Source organism: Carcharodon carcharias, chromosome 4, assembly GCF_017639515.1.
Source record: "Carcharodon carcharias isolate sCarCar2 chromosome 4, sCarCar2.pri, whole genome shotgun sequence".
In the NCBI taxonomy this organism is placed as follows: Eukaryota; Metazoa; Chordata; class Chondrichthyes; order Lamniformes; family Lamnidae; genus Carcharodon; species Carcharodon carcharias.
This window is the reverse complement of record NC_054470.1, coordinates 36914632-36942062: the sequence shown is the minus strand read 5'-3', so window position 1 is coordinate 36942062 and position 27431 is coordinate 36914632. Positions and strand designations below refer to the sequence as shown.

The 27431-nt window shown below is 42.7% G+C and overlaps 1 protein-coding gene across 5 annotated transcripts in view; it reads left to right on the top strand.

Annotated features, from left to right (window-relative positions):
- Positions 1-1186: 1186 nt before the first annotated feature.
- fancc (FA complementation group C) overlaps positions 1187-27431 on the top strand; it is a 233431-nt gene continuing 207186 nt past the window's right edge. For all 5 annotated transcript variants that reach the window (XM_041185537.1, XM_041185534.1, XM_041185536.1 and 2 more), the window contains exon 1: positions 1187-1253. The gene's annotated coding sequence lies outside the window, so the exon portion shown is untranslated. The remainder of the gene's footprint in view (positions 1254-27431) is intronic.

Genomic DNA, 27431 nt, shown 5'->3' with positions numbered 1-27431 from the left:
CTGCACTGGAAAAATTGCTGCAAAAGCTTTCAGATTGCCCTAAAACTCCAAGCTGTTCATTAGTGTCAATATAATGTGAAAAAAACAACTAATTACTTAATTCCTTTAGTGAATTACAAATGTGTCATTTGTATATTTTTCTCAGCTCTTTTTTCACACACATTTTTCCTTTAAAAAAATCCGACGCATTCCTGCAAACTTCTCCAAAACAGCAATTGCATAAAGTCCAGAGTAACTAAGTGCTGAAAACAGACATTCCAAATATAACAAAAACAAAAATACCTGGAAAATCTCAGCAGGCCTGACAGCATCTGCGGAGAGGAACACAGTTAACGTTTCGAGTCCGTATAACCCTTCACCAGAACTAAGAAATATAGAAATGAGGTGAAATATAAGCTGGTTGAGGAGGTTGGGACAGGTAGAGCTGGATAGAGGGCCAGTGATAGGTGGAGGCAAAGAAGAGCTTGCCAAAGATGTCATAGACAAAAGGACAAAGGGATGATAATGAACAGCCATTGTTTTATCTCTACCTTTTGGCTTATTTCGATCCCTTCCCCTCACCCCATCCCCACTAGGGCTACCTGACCCTTGCTCATCCTGCTTTCTACCCTTAATGTCACCATTGGCACATTTCTTAGCTAATATCACCACCGTCAACACCCCTTTGACCTTTTGTCTATGATATCTTTTGGCAATCTCCACCTATCACTGGCCCTCTATCCAGCTCTACTTGTCCCACCCACTTAAACCAACTTATATTCACCTCTTTTCTATTTTTCCTTAGTTCTGGTGAAGGGTCATACGGACTCGAAACGTTAACTGTGTTCCTCTCTGCAGATGCTGTCAGACCTGCTGAGTTTTTCCAGGTATTTTTGTTTCGGATTCCCAGCATCCACAGTTTTTTGCTTTTATCATTCCAAATATAACCTGATCTACAAAAACCCACCCGTAAGGACAAGTAGCCGTGCCACCTTAAAGCGGTTTATTGTGCTCGTCTGTAGCTTACGATTCCTGGCTGATGGTTATTTGTAGCCTTTTCTTTAAAATTGCGATTTCGAGATTTCAGGGAATGAAATGAATAGTTTACTCCAAGTACGGTAAAGGAATCTTTCTTTCTGCAGGATCAGCTGGAAGGGGGTGGGCTTTGCTGCTGCTCGGGAATTAGCGGAGGCGGCAGCTGTCAATCAGAGCTGGGCGGGAAGCTCGAGCGCCGGTTCCGGGTTCAGGCAGACAGAGGGTGCGCGGGTTTGCAGGTTAGTATCATTAACAATTGTGCATACATTACTGTTTAGATATGTATTTAAAAAAAAGCGAAAGTTGTGTTTCCTCTGAAATTGCAAGCGAGTATTGTCGATTCAGGTGTTTCTATGGAAGTGGAGCTGTACACGTTTCATTCTTTCCAGAAGACGCTTGTGTGCTGAAGGGGCTTTGTGAGCTGTTAAACGTCATTCTTACCCAGCCCCTTCAGTTTGACGCATCGTCAGTAGTATCTTGTATAAATAGTCATGCAAGTTTTTTTTTTAAGGGTGAAGGGGGGTTATGACCTGTCCACTTTCACTACTTTCAGGTTGTCTTTATAAACTATTAGTCAACGCGCAAAGAGGAAGGACGTGAAAAGGGCCGCTTCAGCAAGTCTGTCTCAGACTAACATGATACACAATAATGCAGTCCAGAATCCCCAACCAACCACATGGACGAAAAAACCCCGGCCCAGAACCCGAGACCAATTCAGTGCGGGCCCTGAGGAGGATAATGATGTTATGGAGAGGCATCCCCCCCCCACCCCAACATCACCTAGATTTAATTTGCAGTATCGGTAACTCCTGAATGTACCAAATCGTTGCCTGAAATAAAACTTGTTCCATAGGTCGACATTTCTGTGAAAAATACTAGCTGACATCTACAGCCTAGTTCAATGCTTGTGTAACCTATACTTATGTCCTGTGCCACCCCACCACCACCACCACCACCACCTCAAATAGTCTGCCTACATGGACCAAATTTAATGTTTTCATTATTTTAAAGACTTCAATGAGACCTGTTTGAACGGTATGCTTCCAAGAGTGTATAAAGTCCCAGCTGTCTAAGCCTGTACATTTTTATTTTTGTTTTGCTTTTAAATGTTCTGATCTCTTCTCGAGCTGTACAAAAGCATAGTATTGTGAATGCTGGGATTCTGAAATAAAAGTCAAAGATGCTGGAAATGCGCAGTAGGACAAGCAGCATTTCTATAGAGGGAAACAGAGTTTAAGTTTCAGGTTGATCATAAGATCTTTTGCCAGAACATTCTGACCAAAGGTGATCAACCTGAAACATTAATTCTTTCTCCAGAGATGCTGTCAGACTTGCTGTGTATTTCCAGGACTTTTGGTTTTTATTTCATCTTAGTACTGTATTTTCTTTTGTAGCATTGCACCTTCAGGGATCCATGCGCAAAAGCAATTAGGTTTTTCTCCACCTCCACAGATTGCATGGTGTACTCACGCTTGGCCTTGGCCTGACAAGAGTATCCAGAGTGCCTGTTTAAGCACCATTGGCTAAGTTACGCCTACCCAATACTGCCTTTTGGGGACTGAGTTCCAAGTTTTCAGATTTGAAAAAGTACTTTTTGATTTTCACTCCTGAATAATTTTACAATTTTTGCCCTAGTCCTGGATTTCCCTCACAAAAGGGAAGTTTTTTTTCTACCTATCCTGTTGAATTATTTTAACATTTTAAAGCCCCTATTAGGTCATCCCTCAAAAAGCAATATAAGTCAAGATTGCACAACTTGCTATGGCATCATTTTGGTAAATTTGCACTGTTCCTTTCTAGACCAGGCAGATTCCTTGGACCTCTCCAACACCTACCTACGGTCTGTCATGACATTCCTGTTGGCCATTTTCTTTTATACCACACTGGTGGGTTTCTATCCGCCCGTCATCTTGCCAATAAAAGGTCATTCTGAAAGAATGCTACTCGCCCTGCCATATGAAAACATAGCAGCCGTTTTTATCTACCCTCCCATGCCAAAATCATCGCAACAGTGAGGGCAGCAGCATGCAAGTACAATCTGGTGCTAATCCAGCTTCCATCAGAAATAAAAGCACCATGTTCTATTTTATTACAGTGAATTCCTAAGTGCACAAAATCACTGATGCTTTTTGCACTGAACTCCCTGGGTGCTTTCAATTGCCTTTTTTTAAAACATCTTTTATGCCTCTTGTAGGTGTCACCTGAGTCCCAGGATTGTGGGAGGTTGTTTTATTTGTGGGACTGAGGGGAGGGGCAGGGGTATTGGTGGGGGTCCCCTGTTACATTACACTTTGCTATTGGTAGAAGACCTGGAATGTACTGGTGTCTTGAGAGACTTCAGCATCATGCAGCTGCTACTCTGGCGGTTTGGTTTTCATAAATTTCTTCTTTCTGTACCACTTGCTTCTGCGCTAAGTCTTCAGGAAAGGAGGGTAGAAACCAAGAATGGATGCACATCATCCCCATAGGACTAGGAAGACAACAATAGTAGTTGGAGGTTGTACCGTGAGAGGCTTCACTGAGTTTTCAGGCCAACTGTGCAGGTGCTCAGTCAGTAACCTGGTGCTAGCATGGTGTTGCTGACCTCACCATTTCCAACAACAAGAGCCATGTGCCTCCCCATGAGCTGCACGGCCTTCTCAAAGTGGATGAGCTACTAAGGTTGGGGAGCTCCCTCCTGTGGCCTGTCTGTGGTATGTAAAATGCAGTGATTTTTCCTGCAAGATGTGCGATTGAGTAAGGGTAAAACCAGCGGTTGAATGTCTGCCAGTAAGACGTTGACAGCGTTTAGGCTTGGGCTGATAAGCGGCCAGTAACATTCGTGCCACGCAATGTCAAGCAATAACTATCTCCAACAAGAGAGAATCTAGCCATCTCCCCTTGATGTTTAATGGCATTACCATCACTGAATCCCCCACTATCAACATCCTGAGGTGAGAGGGTGGTCACCATTGATCAGAAACTTAACTGGACCAGCCATATAAATACTTTGGCTATACAAACAGGTCAGTGACTGGGAATTCTGTAGCAAGTAACTCACTTCTTGATATCCCAAACCTGCCCACCATCTGCAAGGCACAAATCAGGAATGTGATGGAATACTCTCCACAAGCTTGGATGAATGCACCTCCAACAACAGTCAAGAACCTCAATACCATTCAGGAACAATCACCTCTCTGAATTGTCACCTCATCCACTAGCTTAAACATTCACTTCCTCCACCACTGGAACACCACGTCAATAGTGTGTACTAACTATAAGTTGCACGGCAGCAATTTGCAAAGACTCCTTTGTCAACACCTTCCAAACCCACGATCTCTTCCATTTAGAAGAACAAGGGCAACAGTTGCATGGGAACATCACCACCTGGAAGTTCCCTTCAAAACCACACATCAGCCTGACTTGTTATTACATTTCTGTTCCTTCACTGTCAGTGGGTCAAAATCCTGGAACTTTCTCCCTAACAGCACTGTGGTTATATCTACACCACATGCACTGCAGCGGTTCAAGAAGAAAGCTCACTACCACCTCTTGAGGGCAATTAGGGATGGGAAATAAATGCTGGCCTAGTACATCCCATGAACAGTTTTAAAAAATGTGTAAGCAGCTGTTAAAATAGAGGGGGGAATTTTAGGCTAATAATGGCTGTTGATCAGAAAGCATTGTGAAGAGTGAATTGCTTTAAGAGGCTGAAGTTTGTTCTGGTGCCCAGCTTGGACAAAGAAGGGTGATGTGCAGTGTGTTATATCGCCTGCCCTGCTGAGGATGGAGAATGTCCTATGGCACTGTTTGGGGTTGAGGGAGCTGCCAGTCAGTGTTGGTGCCACCTCTTTTCAGGTGACATGACTGATAATTCTGGGTAACCTGTTGGCACCCACACTCAGGTAACTGTTCATTTTGTCTTCTGTGCCTTTGGAAGTGTGAATAAGTCAAGTTTTGTATTTTTTTTCTCTGGCTTGGTGCCATGCCCTACCCTACTCTGGACATGGATGGTGCTTGAATGTTTTTGATTACATCCAAGTATTATCAAAATATTGATCATAAATGTAGTGAAGTTATTTGAGAATGAAGTTAAAGAGCTGAGCGTTGTTCCTCCTCTTCCCTGCTTGTACCCCAGCCTGCTGCTGAAGAGCATAGGCTAAATTGTCTTTAGAAAATCTGTACAGTAGTTTACTAGGTGTTCAGTTGCTTACAATGGCATTACAACAATGTCTGCACCAATGGGTGCATAAACAAGCAAATCAGAGAATCTTGTGTGTCTCAATCTTTGGAGGCCACTGGCGGATGCAATAATCTGTTTTACAGATGGAACAATGTGCAAGTTGCTTTGAGGAATTTCCAGTCTTTTGCATCATCCACACACTTGTGTACAGTTCCCTGGCTCCTTCATCCAGATGAGTGATGACTGATCCCTGTGACACCGCACCAGTGACCGGTTCCCATGCAGAATAATTTGTCATTTCTTTCCTTGTAAAATCTCATTGTTACGGGTCTAACAATAAGGAGATGGCAAATAGGTTCCCAGACCATTTGCTAAATTGAATTTGCAGTTATGCTTGCTACAGTATGGTGTATTTTTGATTTGTTTTACATTCATAAAGTTACTTATTATTTTGCAGAGAGATATGAACCACAAAGGTTTTCGCTTAATTTTGTCACAATGTCAATGGTGTGAAGTCTTTTACTATGGATAATTTTAAGTCTGCGAGTACAAAATTGGAAATTGAATTTTTTTTTACGCTTTCCATGCTGCTAAATTATTGACAGTTTCATTTCTCCAATTATGTTATTTATCTTGTACATATACCAAGTGAAAAAATTAACCTTTTTCTATGTTTTTTAAAAATCTAAACTATGTAACGTACAATGTGAATTAAAAATATATTGTTACAGTGCAATCTTATAGTAAAGACTATAAAATTGTTAGAGAAAGGTAGATTATGACAAAAGCCTTTTTTAAATTAGAAAAAAGATGATAATGCTTATTAGCATGAGAAATGTCAGTGCTGGGAAATAGAAGCCTTCTCATTTCACTAATAGAATCAGATTCTCAGGTCAGTGTGATACATCTAGATACAGAGTGAAGCTCCCTCTACCATTACTGTTACATCACTATGATGTCTTGTTTCCCCATTTCTCACCAAAGTCTCTCTGAATAAGATAGCCAATGAGTTTTTAACTGTTCTTGGGATGTGAGCATTGCGGGCAAGGCTAACTTTTATTCCTTATCCCTAACTGCTCTTGAACTGTGTGGCTTGCTAAGCCATTTCAGAGGGCAGTTAAGATTCGACCACATTGCTGTGGTTCTGGAGTCACATGTAAGCCAGACTGGGTAAGGACAGCAGATTTCTTCTTCTGAAAGACATTAGTGAACCAGATGAATTTTTATGACGATCCGATAGTTTCAAGATCATTATTAGTGAGACTAGCATTTTATTCTAGATTTATTAATTAATTGAATTTTAAATTCTCTCAGCTGCCGCAGTGTGATTTAGACTCATCTCCAGAGCATTAGCCAGGGCCAAGTAATGCCAAATTGAGGGGGTGTTTTGTGCTGTAGATCTATTCCCAACTAACCTATTTCATATAAGAGCCTGTCACCTATCAGAAAGGGAAGACTTTCATCGCATCAGTCTGGAATGGCTTTGAAGCCAGGCCCCAGAAGTGAAAGGTCAGTGTTCAACCCACTATGCCGCCCCATTCTCAGACATGAACCTGTTTGTGAAGATAAACGTACAGTACACTTTCACTTTTTCTGATTGAAATATTTGAGTGCATTTGATCCACAGTTCTGCTTTTGTTTGACACATATACTACAATTGGAGGGGGTGACTTTATTTGTACCACTGATCCTGAACTTCACCTTCTGGGGTTGTGGGTCAGAAATTTGGTTGTGTTATGATCAGGAGAGGGCTCAGATGGCTCTCCTCACAAGAACACAAGAAATAGGAGCAAGAATAGACCATATGACCCATCAGACCTGCTTTGCCATTCAGTTCGATCATGGCTGATCTTGGGCTTCAACTCCATTTCCCTTGTTTGACTGCAACAGATTTTTTTCACAAGGATATACTTGACAATTCAGTGAGGTTTTAACTGTTTACATGTGGTGGTCATAAAAGAACCAATCAAGTTTTCTTGAGTTTTAACAAAGAAAAAGGTTAACTTTATTATACTTAACCCAATCTTAGTAAAAAAAAATACAATGTGCTCTGATTTTTGCATGCGCACGAGTTCTCTCTCTCTCTCTCTCTCTCGCAGGATAGATTAATTGAATTAAGAGAAATAAAAGGGGGTATGCGTCTGTGGCAACTGGCAACTTGGCTGGCTTTGGGCTGAATTCGGTTCTTCTTTAGAATTTCCTCAAGTGGTCCCAATGCTTCTGGCATCAGGCAATTTAAAGATCTTGATGGCTGATTTGGCTGTTCTCCTAGAGACAGTACCGTGGGGTTGATTTCCTTCAAGAAATCTCCGTCTGCCGCAGGGGCGTCCGTGAGTGGTCATGGTCAGCAAACAGGGTTCCAAAGCTTGTAAATTGGGTTGGGGAGGAAGGAGGGACTCCACCCAGATCTTCTCTCATCAGCGTCTCAGCTGCTTAGCCTCTTTGTGCAGAGAAAGCAGAAGCTTAAAACGTTGGGTGGGTCTGTCACATGACTGTTGCCCAATGATTCAAACACGGTCATTACTAATGTATTCCTCTTGTAACTTAATCAGTCTGTGGTCTGGGAATTCCCTCTCTCCGCCAGGGTTCCATTGTTCTAGTAATTGGATTTAAAGCATACTTCCATTGTAGCTTCCTGAGTTCATGTCTGGGAACCCTAGCTGAATATCTAAGGTGATTGCCTTGCTAATGGGGACAGGATATGTACCCATATTCTCCTGAGGCCATTGTCCTTGATGGGTCTTGCAGACTTGGTTTCTCCATCTCAGTGCTTTAGAATGTGGAGGGAACAGTGATGCAAACTGGGTAGTCATCTTTGGCTGCAAGCTCAAGTCACACTTTGTCTCTGTTTTAAAAAAGTCTCAGTTTTTAAAAGTTCAGCTCAAGTTTCTAGCAGCGGATTAAAAATCATTATTTGACATAAAGCATGTTTTCATGACAGTTGGGGCTGCCTCCCTCGATTTCTTATTCGTGTATTTGATTGAAAATTATGGAGCGCTGTGTGTCTGAATTCCTGAGGCATCCTGGTGGACATTACTCCATGCCAGGAGCATAAAGATCTAGACTTGAGGACTCCCCTCCATCTGGACTGAAATGGAGTGACCCTCTTGGCCAAATGAATCTGCTTTGCTTTAGAGCCCGGTTGAGCTCATAACTCCAGATTCACATCATAAATTTGACATCAATGTGAAGCAAGCTGAAATGAAATTTTTAGTGTAACAGCTATGAGGGAGTGATCAATTGGTGCCACTTGTTTATTTAATGTCAATCATACAGGGATATTTGGATGTTTTCAGAGTAATTTTGTTAAAGTTAAATTATCGAGACTATTTGGTGGAATGGGAGCCAATGAAAAATGGAAATGAAACTGTTTTGTAAAGAGAAGATTGATTCCAAAATCTTACATGCCCAAGTCCCTGCTGTGTTTTCAAGTATTGAAGAGAAAATTGTTAAAGGAAACTCAGTACATCTTTTGATATACATCTTTTGATTTACTGTTCAGCTGTGAGAACCAGTAAATTGCTAAATAGAATACAGCAAGCTTCTTCAGTAAAGCAACTTATGATTGGCTAGAACTAGAGATGAAGCTTTTCCTATTAATTGCAGTATTTCAGAAAGTTATAATTTTTATCCTTTCTTCCATTTGAGAAGGCATGTATGACACTCATCTCTATGCTAGCAATTAAAAGGAACACTATCCCATAGTTAAAATTTTCTCTCAAAAGTAGGATTGAAAATACCGATTTTTGGGTAAATGTGTCTGGACTATGGATGTGTAGTTCTTTCAGCCTGCCCCACCCTCACCCTGCCTTTTTTTTTATCATCGAAGTTTCTCTGTTCCCCTCTTTTCCTCTATATATTGATTGTGTTGGGTTGTGGATCTATGGGTGCTACTTGTTTTCTAATACCTCACTGAAATACCCATTCTTCATGTGCGAACCTAGACTGTGATTGCCAGTAGATTATTTAATCTTGAGGGACATAAACTGAGCCTAGTTTCAATAAGAAACAATTGGAAACAATTTGGTGCACAATCCTGGCCATTTTCCCTTGCACTTTCACCTCCAACGTGCTCTGAAATCCCTTCTTTGCATCCCTACTGCCAAACCTTAGATGAGCTGACTCAGGGCACAAATAAATTTTTGGTTACTGTTAATCCCCTCACTGTGAGTACCCAGAAAACATCAAAGTGGTTTCTATGAGATTGTCTTAGTGAGGCACAACTGAACTACTTGTTTTTTTTCTCTCCGCCTAACCCAGCGAAGATTTTTTCAATTGATGTTTTGTGAATGATGGATATGCTGTTAATCCTGGTATTCTTGTATGCTTGGTTTAATTATTTGTTCATGGGATGTGGGCATCGCTGGCTAGGCCAGCATTTATTGTCCATCCATAATTGCCCTTGTTCAGAGTGCATTTAAGAGTCAACCACATTGCTGTGGGTCTGGAGTCACATGTAGGTCAGACCAGGAAAGGACAGCAGATTTCCTTCCCTAAAGGACATTAGTGAATCATATGTTTTTTTACAACAATCAACAATGCTTCTGTGGTTGTTATCAGACCTTTAATTCTCGATTTTTATTGAATTCAAATTCCACCATCTGCTGTGGTGGGATTTGAACTCAAATCCCCAGACCCTGGGTCTCTGGAAAACTAGTCCAGTGACAATACCATTATGCCATCAAGATTGATTGGTTTATTTTTTGTTCTATGTTCCTGTCTCTCATTAGATTTTTGTTGTCCTTTTAATTTGGTTCCATTTAGTTGTTGTGTTGTGGTTTCTGATGTTGATGGTGTTTCATTTGAGGATAGATCTGCGTTGGTTTTGTTGGTCTCCTGTATTAAACAAAATTGAGTGGTTTTAAATAGAATTCACAATGATTTTTTTTCCAGTTCTCGGGAAGTGGTGTTCCTGGCAAGGTTCGCCTTTATTGCCCATCTCTAATTGTTATTGAAAAGGTGGTGGTGAACCAGCTTCTTGAACTGCTGCAGTCCATGGTGCTGATAGTAAAGAGTTCCAGGATTTTGGCCCAATGGCAATGAAGGAACTGTGATCTATGTCTAAGCCTGGATGCTGTGTAAATTGAGGGAGGACCTGGGAGTGAAGGTGTTCCTAAGCACCTGCAGTTTTTGTCCTTCTTGAGGTCCTGGGTTGCGTTTGTTGCTCAGAAAGTCTTGGTGTATTGATTCAGTGCATCCTTTGGATAATATACACTTCAGTCATGGTACGCTGGTGATGAAGGAAGTGGATATTTAGTGAGGGTATTCCATCAACTTCTGGCTGGTGACCTGTAGGTAGTGGAGAGGCTTTAGAAGTTGGAAAATTAGCCACTCGCTGTAGAATACCCAGCCTCTGACCTGTAGTAGCTGTAGCATTTACTTGGCTTGTCCAGTTGACCTCCTTGTCAATGTTGACCACCTTAAATCTGATGGCGGGGGTGCCGGCGATGATAATGTCAGTGAATGTCAAGGGGAGGTTGTTAGGCTTTGTCTTATTGAAGATGGCTATTGCCTAATACTTATGTGACACAGTCTTACTTGTGTTATGATCTGGTTAGGGACCAGTGACATTTTGTTTAAAGTAGACAGAGTCCGAAATCCCAAGTACTTACTAGGTACTAAGAGAATAAAGCCACAAGATTCTACGGCTTTAAACAAACAAAACAAATTACAAAATAAATACAAAGTCAGAAAAGTGAAACAATTTACAATATTTATTTTGTACTTCATTCAGAATCAACATGAGGTAAATTTGAATTAACAGGCAAACTATGGTTGAACACACCACACTGCACAATTAAATGGCAGGTGCAAGCATGACAGATCCCAGGATTTCTCAGCAACCCAGCAAGACGTTAGTGCCACAAGATCTCATTAAAACTCTGTGGCCCTCGTGAGAGATTCACAATCTTCACTTTTGAAGATCTAGCCTGAGAAGTCCTTTAAAAGCCGCTCAGACTCTGGCTACCTCAAGGATTGCTCACCTCACGATGATTCAGTCTCTCCTCCTGAGACTGCGTTCCATGGGATTTGCAAAGCTGCACTCGCACCTCTAAAGTGCTGCTCACTTCCAACTCTTTTGCAGACTGCTAGCTTCACTAAGCTGGTCCTGCCCCAGGGTTTCTCCAAACTCTAGTCTCTCAGCTGCAGCAACCTATAAATGGCTTCTAGGGCTTCTCTGAGCCCTAACTGCTTCCACCACGGAACCAACGACCTTCCGCTACCTTCTCATCTTCCAAGGATTTCTCCTGAACCTTAATTGCAACAAATGGCTCCCAGGGCTTCTCTGTGAGCTGCAAACCACACGAGGCCCAAACTGAATTTTGGTAGCCAAAACAGGAATCAGATTATTATCTGAATGGCTATAAATTGAGAGAAGGGAATGTGCAATGAGACCTGGGTAGCCTCGTACACCAGTCGCTGAAGGTAAGCATGCAGGTGCAGTAGGTGGTAAAGAAGGCAAATGGTGTGTTGGCCTTCATTGCAAGAGGATTTGAGTACAGGAGCAGGGATGTCTTGCTGCAATTATACACAGCCTTGGTGAGACCACACCTGGAATATTATGTGCAGTTTTGGTCTCCTTATCTGAGGAAGGATGTTCTTGCTATAGAGGAAGTGCAGCGAAGGTTTACCAGACTGATTCCTGGGATGGCAGGACTGGCATATGAGGAGAGATTGAGTCGGTTAGGATTATATTCACTGGGGTTTAGAAGAATGAGGGGGGTTATCTCATAGAAACCTATAAAATTCTAACAGAACTAGACAAGGTAGATGCAGGAAGGATGTTCCCGATGGTGGGGGAGTCCAGAACCAGGGGTCACAGTCTGAGGATACGGGGTAGACCATTTAGAATTGAGATGAGGAGAAATTTCTTCATCCAGAGAGTGGTGAGCCTGTGAAATTCGCTACCACAGAAAGTAGTTGAGGCCAAAACATTGTATGTTTTCAAGAAGGAGTTAGATATAGCTCTTGGGGCGAAAGAGATCAAAGGATATGGGGAGAAAGCAGGAGCAGGCTATTGAGTTGGATGATCAGCCATGATCATGATAAATGGCAGAGCAGGCTCAAAAGGCTGAATGGCCTACTCCTGCTATTTTCTATGTTTCTATGCAATTAACTCTCTCCCCCAGCAAACACAAAGGTAAAATGAAACCAGAGAACCTTCTTAAGCTCCACCCATCTCCATGACACCATAGCCTTTTAGGGTTCATTGAATACTTTTAAACTAACTCTAATTCCCAAAACAAGACATTTCTCTGAACTGTGCTTCTTTGCAAGCAGTGTAAACATCATATCTCCAGCTAAGTAAGCCCACCTGCTGTCTTAGGATATTACCTTTCTAGCTGTTAACCCCTTAAGTCAACATGACCCAAACCTTTAAAGTGTAATAGAATCCAAGCTGCTTTAGTCGCATTTATCCCATTGCTCTTCCCAGAACTAAACACTACCTCTAAAATATTAACATGGACCATGAACTAGATATTTGTCACACTTGCCATTTATCAGCCCAAGCCTGGATGTTGAAATATCCTGCCAGCATCTAACCTGTCAAGCCCCTTTAGACTACTATATGTTATAATGCAATCCCTTCCCATTCTTCTAAGTCCTAGGGAATGTAGGTCTAGTCTACTTGATCTCTCTTTCCTTGTTCCAGGAATTAGGCATTGCAGTCTAAAAGGCAATTATATCTTTCCTTAGGCAAGGAAATCAAAAATGTACACAGTGCTTAGGTGTAGTCTCACCAAGGCCATATATAATTGTGGTGAGACTTCTTCGCTCTTATGCACCAATCCCTTTGTAAAAAAAGCTAACATATAATTTGCCTTCCAAATTGCCTGCTGTATCTTTCTGCATGTTAACTTTGTGATTTGTGTACAAGGACACCTAGGTCACTCTGAATACTTACTTTTCCAACACTCTCACCATTTATAAAACATTATACCAAAGTCCCTAACTTCTCAATTCTCCACATTATATTCCATATTTCACATTCTTGCCCACCCCTTTGCAGGCTATTTGAGTCCTCCTCGCAACCTACTTTCCCAGCAAGCTTGGGTACTTTCACTTAGTGCCCTCATCTATGTGATATAGATTGCAAATAGCTGAGACCCAAGCACTGATCCTTACAGTATGCTGCTAGAAACAGTCTGCTGACCTGGTAATTACCTGTTTATTCCTACACTCTATTTTCTCTCCATTAACCAATCCTTAGTCCATACTGATATATTATGACCTGAAACTCTTTGCCTAAGAGGGGAGTGGATGCAGAGAAGATCAATGATTTCAAAAGGAAGTGGGTAAGCACTTGAGTAAAACAAACTTGCAGGCCCATGGAGATACAGTGGGGGAATGGGACTGACTAGATTGCTCTACAGAGAGCTGACATGGTCTCTGTGGATTGAGTGGCCTTCTACTGTGCCATAACGTCTATGGGCTGAGTTTTACTGAGAGCTTTGGGGCTGTGACATCGGAACAAAATGCAGGTCTGGAGCCCACACTTGGCAGCAGTGGGATCAGCTCATCAATTTTACCATCTTTGCGCCTACTGTCTAATTAATGACAACAGGCGGGCTTGCTGAGGCAAGTAGGAGTCCTTGAGGGCCTCTTAATGTAGAGGTATATGAAAGTTTAAACTTTTTTTGCAAAAATATACTTTATTCATAAAACATCTTCAACAACATTCCAAATCATTTCAAAACCACCCTTACAAAAGTACAATCAGGTACAATTTTTACAACATGTATCACAAGGTGCATCAGTACAAACAATGAATATTACAATCATTTTCAGACATTCATTTTGAGCTGTACATCCTGAGGGGCTCTACACAGTTCCCAGTCCCTCGGTGCACTGTGGCAGAAAGGTCTTAGGCAGTGACCCTTCCCCATTGCGCCTTTGTGGCAGCTGCCCCAAGCTTTAGTGCGTCTCTCAGCACGTAGTCCTGGACTTTGGAATGTGCCAGGCTGCAAGGGCGCCGAGGGCGCTTGGCCCTGTGAGATGGAAGAGAATCCTGTCGGATTGTCCACTGGGGCCTTGAGGTTTGCCTTCATGGGCCCCCTTTTTCAGGGCATGGAGCCTCTGGCTCCAATGGCCCACCAGGCTTCTACGGGAGGCCCATGTAAAGCTGGTCACCTCTTCATGTGGTCGGTTTGGGTGCGGGGGTGGGGGTGGTGGCTACCCTGCTATCAGCAAAATGCTAACGGCTCTGTAAAATTGCACCTAATTGCAGCCTTAATTAGGCAAATCGCGTTCTTCTCTTTTCTTTATGATCTGCCATGCAGCCTGCCGCTGGGAAACTAGTCCAGCAGCTGGTAAAATTTAGCTCTACGACTCTAACTTCCAATCCCATGAGCCCTAATTCTGTGTAAATAAAGTGCCACACGAGGGTTTTTTATCGGATGCTTTTTGAAATCCAAATACATTGCATACATTGATTCCACCTCATCTACTCTGCTGTTTACAACTTCAAAAGACTCTCAAAGATTTGAAAAATGCAAATTCCCTTTCGTAAATCTGTGTTGACTCTGCCTAATATTATTGTGGGCAGAGTTTCCTCTTTGGCGTGTGGGGGCAGGTCCCGCATGCCGATGTGTAAAATGACACACAGTCACAGTGACGCCAGACGTGCATCCCGACATCACTGCATGTCATTCCGATCTTCCATTCGGCGCGTGCGCACCGACCAGTCGAAGGCCTGTTAAGGCCATTTAAAAGCCATTTGAGATAATTGACAGGGCTGCCAATCCAACCTTGAGGTTATCAGGCAGGCAAAAAGGCCAGGCGGCCTTCGTGTTTTTCATGAAACCTCATCCACGGGCGGGATGAGGTTTCATGAAGGGCTTATTAAATTAATAAATAAAATTTTCACATTTCATCAACATGCCCCAACTCATGTAACACTGTCACATGAGGGGACATGTGTATCTAATTTTTAAACTTTTATTTATTAAAAATTCTCAGTATGTTCTGAATCTCACTGAGGCAACTCTGTGTCTCAGGGAGATTTCTGTGCTCTTTCTCGCACGTGAAAGAGCACAGGCCCCGACTCTCCCTCCTCCCCCCGCCCCCACAGGTAGCATTGAGCGCTACTGGACAAGCATCGCGCTGGACGATCTTTAATTGACCCGCCCATGTAAAATGTTGGTGCACAGCTGATCGTGAGTGGTGATCGGCTCCGCGCCCACTCCCAACTTGCCCGCTCGACGGGGAGAAAATTCTCCCCGATGATTCTCTAAGTGTCTTGTTACCATGCCCCTAATAATGGATTCTAACATTTTCCCAACGAATGATGTCAGGCTGATGTCCTGTAGTTCCCTATTTTCCCTCTCCCTCCTTTCTTGAATACAAGGGTTGCATTTACTACCTTCCAATCGACATGGACTATTCTAGAATTTAGGAAATTCTGGAAGATCAAAACTAATGCATCCACTATCTCTGTAGCTTCCTCTTTTAAAACCCTTGGATGTAGGCCATCAGGCCCAGGGGATTTGTTGACTTTCAATCTCACTAATTGGTTCACTAATGACCCTTTAGGGAAGGAAATCTGCCATACTTATCTGGTCTGGCCACATGTGACTCCAGACCCACAGCAGTGTGGTTGACTCTTAAATGCCCTCAGAAATGACCTACCAAGCCATTCAGTTGTATCAAATCGCTACATAGTCTAAAAGGAATGAAACCAGATGGACCACCCAGCATCGACTTAGGCCCTGGAAACGGCAATGGCAAACTCAGCCTTGTTGACCCTGCAAAGTCCTCTTTAGTAACATCTGGAGGCTAGTGCCAAAATGGGAGAGCTGCCTGATAGACTAGTCAAGCAACAGCCTAATATAGTCATACTCATGGAATCATACCTTACAGATAATGTCCCAGACACCATCACCACCATCCCTGGGTATGTCCTGTCCCACTGGCAGGACAGACCCAGCAGCGGCGGTGGCACAGTGGTATACAGTCGGGAGGGGGTTGCCTTGGGAGTACTCAGCATTGCCTCCGGATCCCACGAAGTCTCATGACATCAGGTCAAACATGGGCAAGGAAACCTCCTGCTGATTACCAGGTATCGCCCTCCCTCAGTTGATGAATCAGTACTCCTCCATGTTGAACACCACTTGGAGGAGGCACTGAGGATGGTAAGGACGCAGAATGTATTTTGGGTGGGGGACTGCAATGTCCATCACCAAGAGTGACTTGGTAACACCACTACAAACCAAGATGGCCGAATACTAAAGGATATAACTGCTAGACTGAGTCTGCGGTAGGTGGTGAGGGAACCAGCAAAGGGAAAAACATACTTGACCTCATCCCCACCAACCTGCCTGCCACAGATGCATCTGGCTATTACAGTGTCGGTTGGTGTGACCACCGCACAGTCCTTGTGGAGATGAACTCCCGTCTTCACATTGAGGATACCCTCCATCATGTTGTGCACTACTACCATGCTAAATGGGATAGATTTCAAACTGATCTAGCAACCCAAGACTGGGCAAACATGAGGTGCTGTGGGCCATCAGCAGCAGAATTGTACTCAATCACAATCTGTAACCTCATAGCTCGGCTTTTCCCCCACTCTACCAATACCACCAAGCCAGGGGATCAGCTTTGGTCCAATGAAGAGCGCAGGAGGGCATGCCAGGAGCAGCAACAGGCATACTTAAAAATGAAGTGTCAGCTTGGTGAAGCTATGAGACAGGACTACTTGCATGCCAAACAGCATAAGCAGCAAGTGATGGACAGAGCTGACTGATTCCACAGCCAATGGATCAGATCTAAGTCATGCCACATTTAGTTGTGAATGGTGGTGGACAATTAAACAACTCATTGGAGGAGGAGGTGGCTCCACAAATATCCCCATCCTCAGGGATGGGAGAGCCCATCACATCAGTGCAAAAGATAAGGCTGAAGCATATGCAACAACCTTCAGCTAGAAGTGCTGAGTGGATGATCCATCTCAGCTTCTTCCGGAGGACCCCAGCATCACAAATGCCAGTCAATTCACACCACGTGATAGAAAGAAATGGCTGAAGGCATTGGATACTGCAAAGGCTATGGGTCCTGACAATATTCTGGCAACAGTACTGATGACTTATGCTCCAAAACTTGCCGAGCTCCTAGGTAAGCTGTCCCAGTGCAGCTGCAACACCGCCATCGGCATGGCATTGTGGAAAGTTGCCCCCGTATGTCCTGTACACAAAAAGCAGGACAAATCCATCCCAGTCGATTACCGCCCATCAACCTACTCTCGATCATCAGTAAAGTGATGGAAAGGGTCATCAACGGTGCTATCAAGAGGCACTTGCTTCGCAATAACCTGCTTAGTTTGGGTTCTATGGGGGCCACTCATCCCCTGGTCTCATTTAAGTCTTGGTTCAAACATGGACAAGACAGCTGAACTCGAGATTTGAGAGTTACTGCCCTTGACATCAAGGCAACATTTGATTGAGTGTGGCAACAAGGAGCCAAACTGGAGTCAATGGGAATTAGGGGGAAAACTCTCTACTGGTTGGAGTCACACCTAGCATTAAGGAAAATGATTGTGGATGTTGGGGGTGAATCATTTCAGTTCCAGGGCATCACTCTAGGAGTTCCCAAGGGTAGTGACCTAGGCCCAATGACCTTCAGCTGCTTCATCAATGACCTTCCTACCATTAAAAAGGTCAGAAATGGGGATGTCCACTGATAACTGCATGATGTTCAGCACCATTCGCGACTCCTCAGATAATGAAGCAGTCCATGCCCAACTGCAGTAAGACCTGGACAATATCCAGGCTTGGGCTGCCAAGTGGCAAGTAACATTTGCACCACACAAGTGCCAGACAATGACCATTTCCAACAAGGGAGAATCTAACCATCTCCCTTGACATTCAATCCTGTGCAGAGTAACTCACCTCCTGACTCCCCAAAGCCTGTCCACATCTACAAGGCGCTAGTGAGGAGTGTGATGGAATACTCTCCATTTGCCTTGATGAGTGCAGCTCCGTCAACACTCAATAAGCTTGACACCACCCAGGACAAAACAACCTGCTTGATTGGCATTCCATCCACGAACATTTGCTCCCTCCACCACTGACACACAGTGGCAGCAGTGTGCACCATCCACAAAATGCACTGCAGGAACTCACCAAGCCTCCTTAGACAGCACCCTCCAAACCCACAACCACTACCATCTAGAAGGACAAGGGCAGCAGAGACATGGGAACACCACCACCTGGAAATTCCCCTCCAAACCACTCACCATCTTGACTTGGAAATATGTCGCTGTTCTTTCACTGTCGCTGGGTCAGAATCTTGGTACTCCCTGCCTAACAGCATTATGGGTGTACCAATACCAAATGGACTGCAGTGGTTCAAGAAGGCAGCTCACCACCACCTTCTCAAGGGCAATTAGGGGTGGGCAATAAATGCTGGCCCAGCCAGCGACATCCACATCCCGTGAATGAATAAAAAATTTCTCCTGTAATTGTTTTTGAACTTTTAATTTCTTTTAAGTTCCTTATTTTCACTAGGCCCTTGGTCCCCGCTATTTCTGGAATGGCCTTTATGCCTTTTTTATTCTTTCATGGGATGTGATTATCGCTGGTTTATGTTTCCCTAATTGTTCTTGTGAAGGTGATGGACCTGTATTCCTGAAGAGGTACAGTCCATCTGGTGTAGTCACAGCCACAGCTGTTAGGAAGGTATGAAGATAGATATTTGTTCAGTCTATCTGCCATTTCCTTATCCACCTTTTAAAATTCATCCAGTGAGGCCGGATCTTCTGAGAAGTGACAATCATCATCGGATTGCCGCTCCACTCGAACGTTCCCCAACTCAACATTATCCTGCATTTCGTCTGGACCTTCCAAACCCGGCTTTCCCAGAAATGTGGAGCACAGTGTCCCTCAGAGCTCTCTACAGTGGTGTAGAGTTGTTGTAGGGTGATGGGGGAGATGGAGAAAACCCCCTCTTTATGGTACTAGCTGCCTTATGGTAAGTTTAAAGCGCATGTTTGAATATTAGTGAATGGGTGAGTGGATGAATGAGTGAATAGGTATGGTGGGTAGGTGGGTGAGCTAAGTGGATAATGCTATAGTGGGTGAGGTAAGTGGGCAGGTGGGTAAGGTGGCAGATGGGTGTGGTGGTACTTGGGCCGGGAGGGTAGTGGGAGCTTGGGGTAGTAGTTGGGTAGTCGGGTGGTTGGGGGGCGGTCAGTGTGTGCGACTGCGGAGTCAATTTTGTAGTCACCCAGGAGTTAGAATAGGTTTTGATCTGTCTAACAATTCCTGGACAACTATCCAGGTAAGTACATCAGAATTGTCTGAAGCCTCCGACTCTCAGAGTTGGAGAGATTCGCGGATGGCCCTTGGGAGCAGGGGAATCGCAGGGAGGCTGAAAAGCAGGGAAGTTGAAACTTGAGCAATTTCCAAGTAGGTTAGCGTATCTGGACTTACACAGGGTCCCGACGTGTATCTCAGACATACGTCCAGTCTACAACGATCTGGAGACGCGAAGATTTGGGCCATCCTGTCTGTGCCTCTAAGGAGCTCACATTTACTTTTGCTACTCTCTTCCTTTTTACATACAGGCAGAAGCTGTAACACTTTTTATGTCTCTTGCTAGTTTACTCTCATTTTATTTCTTTACTCTTTCTTTATCAATTTCTTCGTCAACCTTTGCTGAACTCTAAAATCTTCCCAATACTCAGCCTTACTACTTTTTGCAATATCATAAGCCTCTTCATTAATATAATATTATCTTTAATTTCTCTAGCTAGCCAGGATTGAATCATAAGTCATAGAATAGTTGCAGCACAGAAGGAGGCCATTCTGCCAGCCATGTGCCATGTATGTGCCGACTCTGCAAGAGCAATCATCTAGTTACACTCCCCTGCCTTTTTGCCATAGCTCTGCACATTTTTCCTCTTCAAATAATGATCCAAGTCTTTTTTGAAAGCCACAATTAAATCTGCCTCCACCACACTCTCAAGCAGTGCATTCCAGATCCTAACTACTTGCTGCATGAAGAATTTTCCTCGTATTGCTCTTGCTTCTTTTGCCATTCATCTTAAATTGGTGTTCTCTGGTTCCTGGTCCTTACACCATCGGGAACAGTTTCCCTCTATCTACTTTGTCCAGACCCCTCATAATTTTGAACACCTCTAACAAATCTCCTCTCGACCTTCACTTCTCCAAGGAAAGCAGCCCTAGTTTCTCCAGTTTTACATAACTGAAGTTGCTATCCCTGGAACCATTCTTGTGAATCTTTTCTGTACCCTCTCTAATGCCTTCATATCCTACCTAAAGTATGTTCTCCAGAACTGGATGCAGTATTCCAGTTGAGGCCTAGCCAGTTTTTTAATATAGATTTATTATAATTTACTTGCTTTTATACACTATGCCCCTATTTATAAAGCCTAAAAGTCTGTATGTTTTATTAACCACTCTCTCAACCAGTCCTGCCACCTTCGATGATTTGTGCATGTCCCTTTGCTCCTGTACCCCCATTAGAATTGTATCCTTTACTTTATATAGTTTCTCCCAGTTCTTCCTATTAAAATGAACCACTTCACACTGTTATGGCACAGCTGATGGTAAATGCTGAGTTGTCCAAATCCCAAAGGGAAACTTGAAACAACTGCCACAACTTGTTTTAAAATTTGTATACATTTTGAGATGCATGGTTTGAATTCAATAGTAACAAGACTACCAAGTCTTATAGGTTTTTACAGAACTAGATGAAACATTTACGATCAAGAAAAATTATTTTTAAGCACATACATATGTCTACAAATTACTACTATAATAATTTCTAAATCCCCTACTTAATCTGACTCCCAGTTACACTTTCATTAAGGCAATAGTCAGACACACAGATTTTAAAAGACCCAGGCAAGGCACAACAATACCCCGACTCAGTCAAATTCAAAGTGAGTTTTCTTAACTTCAGTTGTTTGAAAACAGCTTGAGGCACAAATGTTGAAGGCTTTGCACACTTGTTAGATCTTAAAAATGCCTACCTTTACACACAGCTTTAGTTCCGTTATACATATTTTCTCCTTTGAATGCAACTACCCATTGTTTCACCATGTCTTTGGACTTTATCTTTCTGATAATAAAAATCTCTCATAGCACTAAGTTTTACCAGTAATCTTTTGGAAAAATAAACACAGTCTTTCTAAACTTCACCTGGCTAGGTGACACATTTCACTCCCTCTTTTGAAAACAATCTAGTCTGGTTCCCCCATGTTTACATCAAAGCCTTCAGATCAGCTGCCTTTAATCCAGTTAAGTCTCTCTCACACACACACACACACATACACACATAGACACATCTCACTATTACTCTATTTTACAATAAATTCCAATAACATTATGAGAATTATTATACCTTCATTAAATTTCATTTGTCATTCGTCCACCCATTCCACCAACCTATGTTAAAAGCAAAATACTGCAGATGCTGGAAATCCAAAACAAAAACAGAAAATGTTGGGGGAGGTGGTGGTGTAGTGGTATTGCCACTGGACTGGTAATCCAGCGACCCAGGGTAATGCTCTGGGGACCGGGGTTCGAATCTCACCATGGCGGATGGTGGAATTTGAATTTTTAAATAAATCTGGAATTAAAAGTCTGACGCTGATCATGAAACAATTGTCGTAAAAAATCCATCTAGTTCACTAATGTCCTTTAGGGAAGGAAATCTGCTGTCCTTACCTGGGCTGGCCTACATGTGATTCCAGTCCTACAGCAATGTGGTTGACTCTTAAAATGCTCCCTGAACAGCGCAATTAGGGATGGGCAATAAATGCTGGCCTAGTCATCAACACTTACATTCAATGAGTTAAAAAAAAACTCAGCAGGTCTAACAGCATCTGTGGAGAGAAAAACAGAGTTAACTTATGACTTGAAACATTAACTCTGAAGAAGAGTCATATGGACTTGAAACATTAACTCAGTTTTTCTCTCCACAGATGCTCTTACACCTGCTGAATTTTTCCAGTATTTTCTGTTTTTGTTCTACCAACCTATGTTGCTCTTTTGAAGTTTATCCTCCCCATAGTTCACAATACTTTCAAGTTTCATGTCATCCGCAAATTTTGAAATTGTGCCCTATTCGCAAAATCTCAGTCATTAAATATATATCACGAAATGGAGGGGTCCTAACACTTATTGCTGAGGAACCCCAGTTTAAACCTTCCTCCAGTCTGAAAAACAGCTGTTCACCACGAGTCTCTGTTTCCTGCCACTCAGCCAATTTCACATTGATGTTTTTAACTGCACCTTTTATTCCATGAGCTCTAACTTTGTTCATAAGTCTGTTGTGTGGCATTATCAAATGCCTTTTGGAAGTTCATGTATACCAAATCAACCACATTGCCCTCATGTACCCTATGTTACCTCATCAAAAAACTCAAGCAAGTTAGTTAAACATGATTTGCCTTTAACAAATCTATGCCGGCTTTCCTTAATTAACCAGCATTTGCTAAAGTGACTGCTAATTTTGTCCCGAATTATCATTTGTAAAACCTTCCCCACCACTGAGATTAAACTGATTTAGTTGCTGTGATATTCCTTACACCTTTTTCGAAACAAGGTTGTAAAATTTGCCATTCTACAGTTTTCTGGCACCACTTCTCTATCGAACAAGGATTAGAAAACTATAGCCAGTGCCACCACAATTTCCCTCAGTATCCTTATATGCAACTGATCCGGTCCGGGTGACTTATAAACTTTCAGTGCAGCCAGCCTATCTAATACCTCCTCTTTATCAATTTTTAACCCATCAATTGCCTCAATTATTTCCTCTTTCACCATGACTTTGGCAGCATCTTCTTCCTTGGTAAAGACAGATGCAAAGTACTCATTTAGTACTGTTGTAAGATGTGTGTAGTAGGTCTCATGAAGCGGTTGAGTCTTGCATAGTTCAACAGTAAGTGTTTATTAACTACTTGTAACTATTTACATATATACATTAAAAGCTAGGAGCTGTCTCTGTGCTTGCCTGTACACATGTCTCTGTACAGTACAAGACTGCCCTTTGGACTCTGGTCATGCATTTCTTTTCATCACACTGTGGAAGGTACTGTACCCAGTCCCATGGTAACCTTTTCTATGCCAGACCCTTATACTACACCTCCCCCAAGTCTTTATCCAATGTATTTACAATGCCTTCATGTTTACCCAACATATTTCCATTACTTCTACTATCCCTTCTCTCTGCCTCAAGTCTTTGTGTTTACAGGTTCAGGCGTTCTGGAGGCTTTATAATTCTTCCAGATCTTGTCTTTACAACAGTTTAAGGAGTGGTAGACTCTGCTGTACTAGGTTAAATTGATAAAAGGAGGTTGCTTTGAATTTATTGATTTTGGCATTTGGTTGGTTGATCCTAATTTCCTTTTTTCATTCTTTGGAAGTTGAACCTCTCTTTCTCAAATCCATATCTGGTGTTATCAATTGTCATTGCTCTATCCTGTTCCTTACAGGGAGGACGAACTCGCATCTCGTCTATAGTACTCATTCTGTTTTTCTTCCTACGTGTGGTTTGGTGTGATATCTCGTACCCACACAACAGGAAGAGGCATCAGCGGGCTTACCTTGCAGTTTAGCTTTCTGTGCAATGATATACTAGTTGGTTTGCTTCCTTGCCTCATAGAGGTGTGCTACGGTTGGTTGATGACTGCTTCTCTGTCCCAGCATCTGTGTCGTGGTGTCTTTGGTATCTTACCAACAGAAGCATGAACCGGAGGATGAGGCTCATCTTGCTGCTGGTTCATCTCTTGGCTTGCTTCCACATGAGGCATTGTAACCGTCAGAGTCGTTTGTTGGTCTGACCAATGAGGAGCTTCTGGCACCTGCAAGGAAAGAGGACAAACTGGCTCTGCAAAGAGTGAAGACAATTCAGAGCTGAAGTCCCAGTCCGAGAGTATCCTGTCTGTTGGGGCTCTTGGGAACTTGCAGTTCTGTGTAATTGACGACAGATTGTTTTGATGTCTTCTGCCGTTTTAAGAAGGTTCAGGGCAACAGAGTCATCTCTGCTCAGAAGAGAAAAAGACTGATTACGGATGACCATAAGATGTAGGAGCTGAAGTAGTCCATTCGGACCATCAAGTCTGCTCCGCCATTCAATGAGATCATGGTTGATCTGACGTTCCTCAACTCTGCTTTCCTGCCTTTTCCCTATAACCCTTGATTCTCTTACTGATTAAAAATCTGTCTATCACAGCTTTGAATATACTAAACGACCCAGCCTCTACAGTCCTCTGTGGTAAAGAATTCCACAGATTAACAACCTTCTGAGAGAGTTAATCCCTCCTCACCTCTATCTCAATGACCCCTCACTCTGAGATTATGCCCTCTGGTCCTAGACTTACCCACAAGGGGAAACAACCTCTCAGCATCTACCTTGTCAAGCCCCCTAAGAATCTTATGTTTCAATAAGGCCACCTCTCATTCTTCTAAACTCCAATGAATACAGGCCCAACCTACTCAACCTCTCCTCATAAGAAAATCCCTCCATTCCCAGGATCAACCTAGTGAACCTTCTCTGGACTGCCTCCAATGTCAGTATATCTTTTCTTATATAAGGGGGCCAAAACTGTTCACAGTATTCTAGGTGTGGTCTAACTAGTGCCTTGTATAGTTTTAGCAGGACTTCCCTATTTTTATACTCCATTCCCTTTGAAATAAAGGCCAACATTCCATTTGCCTTTCCTGTTACCTGCTGAACTTGTATGCTAGCTTTTTGGGATTCATGCACGAGGACCCCCAAATCTCTTTGTGCTGTAGCTTTTTTCAGTCTTTCTCCATTGAAGTAATAATCAGCTCCTTTATTCTTCCTGCCAAAGTGCATAACCTCACATTTCGCACATTATATTCCATCTGCCAAGTTTTTGGCTCCTCACTTAACCTGTCTATACCCCTCTGTAGACTCCTTGTGTCATCCTCACCACTTGCTTTCTCACCAATTTTTGTGTCATCCACAAACTTGGTGATAGTACATTCATTTCCCTCATCAAAGTCATTAATATATATTGTAAATAATTGTGGCCCCAGCATTGATCCCTGTGGCATTCCACCAGTTACAGGTTGCCATCCTGAAAATGTACCCCCCCCCCCACCCTCTGTATCCCAATTCTCTGTCTTCTTTTAGTTAGCCAGTCCTCTATTCATGCTAACATACTACCCCCAGCACCATGGACTCTTATCTTATTAAGTAGCCCTTTGGAAGTCCAAATATATTACATCTACTGGTTCCTCTTTATCTATCCTGCTTGTTACCTTGTTAAAGAATTTTAATAAATTGTCAGGCATGATTTCCCCTTCATGAAGCCATGCCGACTCTGCTTGATTACATTCAATTCTAAATGCTCTGCTATTACATCCATTATAATAGACTCTAACATTTTCCCAATGACAGATATTAAGCTAACTGGCCTATAGTCACCCGTTTTTCGTCTCCCTCCCTTTTTGAATAAAGGTGTTACATTGGCAGTTTTGCTGTCTCCTGGGACTTTTCCAGAGTCTAAGGATTCTTGGGAGATTACTACCAGTGCATCCACTATCTCTGCAGCTATTTCCTTTAATATCCTCGGATGGAACCCATCAGGTCCAGGTGACTTATCGGCCTTTAGCCCCATTAATTTCCCTAGCACATTTTCTCTAGTGATAGTTATTGTATTTATTTCCTCCCCCACTTTTGTCCCGTGACTATTTAGTATTTTTCGTATGCTATTAGCATCTTATACCGTGAAGACTCCTCTACCATTTCCTGGTTCCCCATTATTATTTCCCCAGCCTCATTCTCTAAGGGGCCTATATTGACTTTGGCCTTTCCCCTCCTTTTTATATATTTAAGGAAGCTCTTACTGTCCATTTTTATATTACTTGCTAGTTTACCCTCAAAGTTTATTTTCTCCCTCTTTATCTTTTTTGGTCATCTTCTGTTGGTTTTTAAAGCTTTCCCAATCCTCTGACTTACTACTAATTCTTGCCACATTGAATGTTTTTCTTCCACTTAATACTATTCTTAACTTCCTTGGATAACCATGGTTGGTTTATCCCCTTCCGACAATCCTTCTTCCTCACTGAGATACATTTTTGTTGTGAGTCATGACCTACTTACTTAAACGTCTATCATTGTTCATCACCATCTTTTCTGCTAAACTGCTTTCCCAGTCGACTCCAGCCAACTCTGCCCTCATTCCTTTGTAATTACCCTTATTTAAGTTTAGCACAGTTGTTTCTGAATTAAGTTTCTCACTCTCAAGTTGAATGCTAAATTCCACCATGCTATGGTCACTCTTGCCGAGTGGATCTTTTACTCTGAGATCATATATCATTTATAATCATTACAGGTTACCAGATCCAAAATAGCCTGATCCCTGGTTGGATCCACAACATATTGTTCTAGGAGATGACTTCAAAGATTGGTTTGCCGCCATACCTTAATGGTTTCAGAATCATGCCTATAATTGGAAGTCTGATTCCTCCGGGCCCATAGAGTGGTGTGTCTGTCACTCTTAGCCAGTGGTGTCTCAGTCACAGTTCCTTGTCCGAGAAGACTGTAACAGAGCTGCTAGCTCCCATGTCTAATTTAAAGTTTGTGAGATGATCATTAACTGAGGTATCCATGTTCCAGAACAAAAATCCCTGATTTTTGACCTCACCTAAGAAGCATGGTTGTGTTTCCTCTTGGTGTGATATCTTGACCTCGTGAATTGATTTGGGATCATCTGTGCAACTGATTGTTTTAGCTTTTGAATTGGCCTATGCGGTTGCAATTAAAACACTGTGCTGAGACTGGACATTGATCCTGGCTGTGGGCTCCACAGTGCTGGCTTGATCACCCACCCTCTAGTGGTCGGTTAAGGTATTGCTTCCCGTGGCCTGGAGTGTCTCTGCTCCTCTGCTGTTTTACCAGCTGGACAATGGGGGTTGCTCTTTACCAAAGCTTGCTTTCGCCCCTCAAGATGGATCTGTGTTGTAAATGGATTTTGAATTGCCTGTTGATCTGAATGGCCTTTTCAAGGGTCAAATCTTGACTGAGAGAGCATCGTCCACCACTCTGACAACAATTCTGTCCCTGATTAGCTATGATTTCAGGTCACCATGTTCACAACCTTCAGCCATTCTGTAAATCTCATAATTGAAGGAGTCAACAAGTCCTCCAGACTGTTGAACACATTTGTTAAACTTTGCTCTTTCAAGGACCATGTTACTGCTCAAATTAAAATATGTGTCAATTGATTTTAAAACTTCACATTTTTGCTGAGGATTCA